Source organism: Nicotiana tabacum, chromosome 22 (assembly GCF_000715075.1).
Source record: "Nicotiana tabacum cultivar K326 chromosome 22, ASM71507v2, whole genome shotgun sequence".
In the NCBI taxonomy this organism is placed as follows: domain Eukaryota; kingdom Viridiplantae; phylum Streptophyta; class Magnoliopsida; order Solanales; family Solanaceae; genus Nicotiana; species Nicotiana tabacum.
In genome coordinates this window covers 21,105,972-21,115,016 of record NC_134101.1, presented here as the reverse complement: position 1 = coordinate 21,115,016, position 9,045 = coordinate 21,105,972, and the positions used below count along the sequence as shown (strand labels likewise).

The window sequence follows — 9,045 nt, the reverse complement described above, 5'->3', positions numbered from 1 at the left end:
GGGTTCGCGATTTTGGTCATTTTAAACATTTTGAGCTCGGGTCTTGGCATTTTTTGAGAGCATTTTTGAGAGATTTCTGGAGGTAAGTCTCTTGTACTTATTTTTGATCAATAATCTTGTTTCCCCATTAATTTTTTCACCTAGATTGTGTGTGTTTAAGGTGAAATGTGGGAGTTTGAGGCTAGGGATTTAGAGAGTTAAATTTGGAGATTTGAGTGGCGACATGGTGTTGGAATTTGGTGATTTTGATATGGGTGAACTCGATATCGAATGAGTGTTCGTAATTTATGACTTTTATCCGAATCTGAGACGTGGGCACAGGTCGATATTCTGGGCCGAATTTTCGATTCTTTGCTAAAGTCGTAGTTTCATTATTTAAATTAGTTTCTTATAGTTGTATTCATGATATGTAATTATTGTGGCTAGATTTGGGCCATTCGGAGTCGGAAAATCGAGGGAAAGGCATTCTTACCGATTGATTGAACGAGATTTTATGTAAGTGACTTGTCTAACTTTGGGGGAGGGGGGAATCCCCTTAAGATTTGGTACTGTTGTAATACTTTATGATATGTGAGCGCTGTATACGTGAGGTGACGAGTGCAAACACGGGATAATTGTGAAAATTTTGGTTCTTGCTGAGTTGTCTTCTTTTAAATTCCTTAATTCAGTTACCTTAGCATATGTAGTAATCATATTTATCCTAGTATCGCATGTCTACGTGCCTTAACCCTTACTTGCAAATTTGTGCAACATGCTTAGTTGAATTACCTGCTTCCCTTGATTTAAATTTGTGCAACATGTTAGGCTTACCTAGTCTTAGAGACTAGGTGCCATCATGACATCCTACATAAGTAAATTGGGGTCATGACAAACGAAGAGAGAGAGAGGGCGGATATAAAGGGATGGAAAAATAACTGATATTCCTTATTTAATTTTTAATATAAAGAGATATTCATTTAAAACTTATTTGTATATAATTGATAAATTGTATATGATCTTGTAATTAGGTTAAAACTTAATTAGGTAGGGTAATAAAGTTTCATATACAGTATAAGAAGGTAAAAACAAATTACTCAATTTTATCTAAGTATCATAGAAAGTCACTAAACCATTTGTTGTAACAAAAACAATCACTCACTCTACCTAAGCATCATAGAAAATCACAAAAAAAATATTTTTTTAACCAAAAGGAAATCATAGATGATGTCACATTTATTTTCTCCTAGTGACTTTATGTGATACCTCGGAAGAGTTGAGTTGCTTTTTGGTTACAGAAAATAGTTCTTTTATATTCGTCATATTTAAGTAAAGTTGAGTGATTTTTTAGTATAAAAAATAATAACTTTGAGTAATAAAGTAAAAATTGAGTAACCATTCATATTAGCCCCACAAAATGTTGTAAACAAACCAACTAAAAGGAAGTCGAGCATATCGATCATTGCTTAGAACACATAATAAAGTTAAGAAATACTTCAATACAACCATCAAAGTATGGTTACAAATCTTTATTTCATAAATCACTTAACACTGGGAGGCATACAAAATATAAATTCTAAATTCCCAAATGCAGGAAGACAAATAGTACTCATTATAACCAATATCAATCATGGTACACAGAATTGTTTGGCCTAGGCTCAAAATCTTTGGCAAATGAGTTTTCTTATTTAAGACCGACGCCATCATCATGATAACCAGTTGCACTAGGCCTTGGCTCGAAATCTTTCGTAAATAATGATTTCTCAGCTTCGTTCAGCTTGGCGTCGTCGTGGTAGACAGATAAATTAGGCCTTGGTTCAAAGGCTTCACCTCCAACGGAAGATAATGTGTAACAATCAGTTTTCTCTTTGGAGAGAGGAACTGAATGCCGAGGCATAAGATGTTTGATTGCTTCAAGCATTGGCTCATCTTTCATCACATCTCTCCAGTATTCTCCAGGGTCTTTTCTTGCATCAATGCTGCTTGTGTACTGCCCGAGAAAAAGAGACCATAAAAAGATTTTTGAATATATGCTATATGAACTTCTTTACGTTCGAGTACATAATCTATATATACTGATATGCGCAAATATTTGGTACATGCAGAGGCAAATGTAGGCTTTAATATATGGGTTTGGCAGAACCCAGTAATGTTTGCCAAAATTCTATGTACGTATCAAGAAATTCACTAAGTGTATACATAAATTAAATTCAGAACTCAGTTATTAAAAGTTGAGATCGTCCTAAAATAAAGAACCCACATAATTCTAATATTAGATCTACCTTTGTAAGTACCGAGTATGTAAATATTTAGTATTGACAGATAGAGTTCTATGTAAAATTCTAGTGCATTTTGAAGAGGAATTTGCAGAAAATATCTATTCTTAATTACACATGTTCGATGGGGATACGCCAAGACAAATGAATGGTTTGTTTAAATAGTTTTTGAAAACCTCTATACTCAGTCAAATAGGTTTACATAAATTAAAAGAGATAGAGTATAACTTAAATAATTCAATTGTTAAAATCGGATTTGAAAAGACATTGTAATTCGAAAGGCAAGGCAAATGAGAAAGAAGTGCAAGATAGTGCACCAAAGAAGTAATTAATAATAAACCACCAAAAAGGAGGCCTAGAATTAATCATCTGCGAAAACTTACCAGGGCAAGTGAAAAGAGCAGGATTAGAGCAACATGCGATTTCATGGTCACTTCACTAGGAATATGTATGACTCAGAATCTATTGTTATTGAGCTTTGCTTGAAGCATATTATGAGCTTACATAGAAAGGTTAAGCTATTATAAAATCATATTGTCAAGCTTAAACATGATTCAGACACTCTTGTTGGACTGATGAGAGTGTACAATAATCATAAACAAATAGGAGGCCCCAATTAGGTTTTTTGACACATATATTATTGGTGACCAAATAATTCGAGTAGGCTCCATTTGCTCATAAATAATACTGCTGCTTATTCACGTTTTAGTGTTTGCAAATATCTGGCTATCAATACCCGTGATATTGCTTTTCAGTATCTAAGGTAGCGGTGAAATATTAAAAATATTTGTTGGACTGATGCTAGATCATTCCTAAGATAGTCATGTGAGTTATGTTTCTATTGTTTTTGTACTTAACTTTTGCAGTATAAAATAACTTGCTTCAAATAAAAAAAACAATGAGAGATGATTTAAACAAAATCAATTTGCTATATATTGAAAGTAGTTATACTGTAATTTAGGCACATGAATAGAGTATGCTTACCTCGAAAAATCCCATAAACTGTTGGGATATTCACAAATAGATCAAGACTTCAAATATTGCCGTACGTAATCAAGAGACGTTCTTCATCAAGATCAACTCAAAATGCGGTTAGACATTTTCAACAATCAAATAATTCAAGAAAATCAGCATTTAGCCCTCGATTGTTTCCCTCGATTAAGGAAACAAGTAGGAGATATCAAGAGAAGTCGTACGTTCCTCGTGATATCGACTCGGAGTATTGCACGATTTTCTTTGAGATCAAATATATTATAAGGAGGTCCGCATCATCCTACGTTCGAGAAATATATCATTTAAGTCCTCGAATCACGGAGAACAATTCAGATATGACAATCAAGGGAACAAACATAATTATTCTCACAATTGATTAAAAAAATTACCTTTTTTTTGCCTAATGATGCCCACGAATCAAGTAACAGTTCACTAGATCTTCAGCTTCATTTTCAAGCCTGAATTCATTTTCAAGTAACAGTTAGACAATAACCTTTTGCGTTGTGATTGGGGAAAGAAACTCTTTCGTGACTCAATCAATCTAGCAAAAGCTTGGAAATTATTTTTGAAGTGCAAAAGATACCAATTAATTATTTTAAATACTAGTTAATTTGCCCGCGTTTCGTACAGTCGAACAACTCATTTTACAAGTTTAATTGATATGAAAAAGATCAAGATTTATATTATCAAAATAAATTAATTACACAAACGAAAAAAGAGAAATTTAATCAATAATATGTTTCAAATTACACTACCATTCAACGGCAAATGTAAATAATCTCAAATTGCTAAGGTGTGCTCTCCTGCTCTTCAGACTCTACAACTCCAGTTTTATTAGATTTCCATATAATAAGTTACTTTGTTTGTGCTATTGCTCCAAAAAAGCAAAATTAAAGGGAGCTCAATATACACTTAAGATCTATATCTATCTCTCTATGTGTATATACTATATTAAAAATAGGAACCTCTTAATTGAGAAGTTAAATTTCTTTTTTAGCCTTCTTATTATAATATACTATTAAATTAAAAAAAAATCAAAGAGAAAGCTACATAAAGATGCCAAAAAGAAAACAACGACTTCAAAGAAACGACGCTTACAAAAGAGAGAGAAAAACGTCTGCAAAGAGATGCCATGATTCGTTATACCCGTTTTATTCTTCTTCTTTTTTCAAGTTTTGTCTTCTCTTTCTTCTAAACTTTTTATTTCAAATTTAGTTTTTTTTTTTCCCTTTGTTCTTGACGTGGAGGTTTTTCAAATTTGTTTGTTCCGTTTTGTAAGCACTTAATTTACTTCACGATGAAAGCAGAAAAATTGCAAAATACGAAATACATTGAAGGAGCAATGAGGTTTTATATCCTGGGCAATCATTTATCGTACTTCAGGGTACAACAAATTTAATTTTATGTTTTGATCACATATTATAAATAGGCGTCTTTTTACTGGAACTAATTATGTTTACTATATATACGTTTAGCTATTTCCTCAAGTATTTTTTTCAGTCTTATTCCTCAAGTGTATGCTTCTAATTCTTTACATGTTGGTCTTTCTTGCTCTTTAATCGTGTTTTTTTCAATATTTAGGGTGAAATTTTTTAATTTCTAATTGATGATCGTACTTCTATTTTTTGAACCATTACAAAGACGCAAAGAAAAATATTCTTTAGTTAAATAAGGCTGCCATTGGTCTGATTTATTGGATCAGGCGCGCCACAAATAAATAGAAGATAGTCTATCCTAAAAATGTTAGAAAAATCATTGCAAAGACAGAAAAAAAAAATTATTCTTTAGTTTGATCAGAATGCCATTGATTTGATCAGGTTGCCATTCATCTGGTATATTGGATAAGGCTCGCGACAAATAAATATATTGATCAAAATTGGGTTGACATAGAATTTGAGGATAGTCTAAATATGAAAAACATATATATGGATGTAAAACTACCTTTTAATTTTCTCTCATCTGCTTCTTTTGTGAAGTTTCTTCATTATACAAACTAAAGCTTTTCTGGAGACTGGAGGGCAAGAGTGGAGAGACTTTTTATGTGTTTGACTAATTGATGCACAACCTTATGTTTTGGATAGAAAAGAAAGTGAAAAAAATTATCTCTTGAATAAATACATAATGATACTCTGAAAGACAAATTAAGGGAAAAAAAATATTCGAGTATAAATGAAGTTGACGTGAAGCTGAAAATCAAGTTATTTTAATCCATGCATTTATCTGGTGGCCAATTTGAAAAGACACCTCATAAAAATTTATGGGAAAAGAAAATATACCTTAAGTCAAGAAGTTTATTTTTTCTATATTTTGGTGTAACAAGTGATATAAATACCATGTTTGATTATTGACTAAATTTCATGGGCGATCATTCAACTTTGTATTTATTGCGCAAAAGTCACTTTTCTTATTTTTGTTACATAAAAATCATTACTTTGTGTTCATTACCCAAAAGTCACTTTTCTTTCTTTTGTTACACAAAAATTATTTTACTTTGCTTTATTTCTCACGAAGGTAACCTTGGCCAGATTTTATAATATTTTTACTTGAAAAGCCTATTATGTCCTTAACATTATAAATCCTAAATGTAATACTGTAAGGACCCGGCCGGTCGTTTTGAGAGTTGCAGCCATGTCCCCTCATTTACTGCTTATTTTGTACTTTATAGCTGTTATGTGACTTACCGGGGTAGTCGGTTCGGGTCCGGTGGGGTTTTGGAACAAAATAAGACACTTAGTCTCATTGTTGAAATCTTAAGTTAAAATGGTTGACTGGATGTTGACCTATGAGTAAACGACTCCGGAATGGAGATTCGACGGTTCCGTTAGCTCTGTTGGGTGATTTTGGACTTAGTAGCGTATCCGGATTGTGATTTGGAGGTCCGTAATGGAATTAGGCTTGAAATGGCGAAAGTTGGATTTCTAAAAAGTTTGACCGGGAGTGGACTTTTTGATATCGGGGTCGGATTCCGATTCCGGAAGGTGGAATAGGTCTGTAATGTCAAATGTGACTTGTGTACAAAATTTGGGGTCAATCGAACTTGATTTGATAGGTTTCGGCGTCGTTTGTGGAAATTGGAATTCCTTAGCTTCAATAGGCTTTGAATTGGGGTGTGATGCGTGTTTTTGACGTAGTTTAAGGTGATTTGAGGGCTCAACTAAGTTCGTATGAGGTTTTAGGACTTGTTGGTATGTTTGGTTTAGGTCCCGGGGGCCTCGGGTTGATTTCGGATGGTTAACGGATCGAAATGGAATTTGGTGCATGGCAGAAGCAGGGTTTCTGTCACGACCCAATTTCTCCTATAAACCGTGATGGCGCCCAACATTGCCGCTAGGCAAGACAACGATGAAATAACTACGTGATTACTTCTTTTAATAGGTTTTCAAGTAATTAAATTCTATTTATTAAGAGATTTATGGGGTAGGAAGTTTAATAAATAAAACGAAAACCATTTAGTGTAATGATAGATATATAAATACTCCAATACCTTAAAGTCTACTAGAGTTTATGCCAAGATCTGGTGTCACAAGTGTATGAGCACTAGTAGAACATAAAAAACTCTAACTACCGTCTGAAATAACACAGACATAAAATAAGTACAAAGTAAAGGCTCTAGGTACTACAGAACGGCCCAGGAAGCAGTTCACCACTAGGCCTCAGGTTATCAGGGATGCGCGCCGGTGTGTTCGTCAGATGCGCCTGTTTCAGATCCTGCACGGTTAGTGAAGAAGTGTAGCGTGAGTACATAAACAATATGTACCCATTAAGTATCAGGTCTAACTTCAAAGAAGTAGTAACGAGGGGTCGACATCGACACTTACTATAGGCTAACAATGAAGAAATACAAAAGTTCTAGATAAGCATGAGTTATGTAAATAATAATAATAACTTAATAACAAAAAGAAAAATAAGAATCCTTTCACAAATGATACATCCCAGATCAATTTCTGTCTTATATAATTTTTAACCTCTCAAGCCATAAAAGAAATACCAAATATAATCAAACTCTAAGTATTAACACACACGATTATGCCGAGGTCGTACGGCCCGATCCAGAATAACGTGTACACTGTCGAGGATCGTGCGGCACGAATCATAGATGCATTTATCTACTACCGAGGTGTTCGGACTGCTCCATAGAAGAGAGGATACTTTATGAACATCCTATTTAAAGAGTTATTACAAGGCTAATATGCAAAGGAGCACAAATTCCTACTAACAGTCAAGTGACCCGCCAAAAACTCAAGTAAGTGAAATTTGGCATTTTACAATTCCTTTATCAAGTTCTCATATAAGCATAAATAGTCACTACGCACGGACTCTCGTCACCTCATGCGTACGTAGTCCCCCATAATTAGCAATAAATAACAATTTAAATCATATATGGGGTAAATTCCCTCTTACAAGGTTAGGCAAGAGACTTACCTTGTCTCAAAGCTCGCTTTTCGGTCTCAAATTCGCTCTAAAGCCTCAACTTGGTGCCCAATGACTCGAAACTAGTCAAATGTTATATAAATTAATCAATATACGCTCAAAAGTTAATGATTTAGCTATTAGAGTAGTTACCCAACCAAATTGGAAGATTCTTAAAATTCGCCCCTGGGCCCACATGCCCGGATTCTGAAAATATTCGAAGAAAGTTGTTATCTATGGGGTAAATAACAACTAATTAGCAACAAATAACAATTTAAATCACCTATGGGGTAAATTTCCTTTTACAAGGTTAGGCAAGAGACTTACCTTGTCTCAAAGTGTCACGACCCCAAATTTCCTCTATAGGATGTCGTGATGGCACCTAGTCTCTAAGATTAGGTAAGTCTATCAATGCGGAATAACAATTGGAATATGAAAAAAATAAATCCGCAATTCACATAATTACAACTCCCAAAATTCCGTTAGAAATAAGTCACAAGCTTCTAAGAATTTATTCTCAATGTGTCTATATATCAGGGTCTAAGAAAAATAAGGAAGCTACATAATAATGATAGAAGGGGATTCCGGAGTCTGCAAATGCTGGTAGATATACCTCGAAGTCTCCGTACACGGGTAGCTCACTGATGTCTGGACTGGTAGGATGTACCTGTATCTGCACAAAAAGATGTGCAGAAGCGTAGTATGAGTATACCACAGCGGTACCCAGTAAGTGCCAAGCCTAACCTCGGTAGAGTAGTGACGAGGTCTGGTCGGACCCTAGTAGAATAATAAAAGACAAGGTGAAATGTTTAACAATATAATAAAAATGAAATGACAATGGAAATTAATCAAGTAAGTAGTATATCACCAATTTACTACGCAAAAAAATGGCAAATAATACCTCGTGGAAACAAAACAGAATTCTTTTCAACTTTAAAAAAAAATCACAACAATAATCAAAGGCAACTACGGCCATAAATCAATATCAACAAGAGCACTCCCGAGGTACCGCCTCGTAGTCCCAAATCATAAATAAATTCACAATATCTCATTTTCTTATATCACCGCGGGAGCCTTCACACGTTATTTTAAAGAAAATATTTTTTCTGAAATAGCATCCCGCGTTTTAGCCACCCTTATCACACCGCATGACTTCTAGTAGTTTCACTACTAGCCATGCATATCAAGCCACCTTTATCTCACCGTATGCATTTCAACACCCAGACCTTATACCACCGCATGCGTGTCAATATCACAATATATCACAATCTGCACCTCAAGTGCCCAAATAAATTAATTTGTCAAAATAAACAACATCAACAATATTTTCCACAACAGGGAGCTCACGGCTCAATCACAATGAGTATAAAATCTCCCAAAATATTCGGGA

General features: G+C 34.3%; 1 long non-coding RNA gene across 1 annotated transcript; it reads right to left on the bottom strand.

The window, feature by feature from the left end:
- Positions 1 to 1,455: 1,455 nt before the first annotated feature.
- Positions 1,456 to 3,228, bottom strand: LOC107801360 (uncharacterized). The gene is made up of 2 exons (XR_012704941.1): positions 2,636 to 3,228; positions 1,456 to 1,966 (listed from the first exon to the last, which is right to left on the bottom strand). It is a non-coding gene; the product is annotated as an uncharacterized LOC107801360 (long non-coding RNA).
- Between the last annotated feature and the right edge of the window lie 5,817 nt (positions 3,229 to 9,045).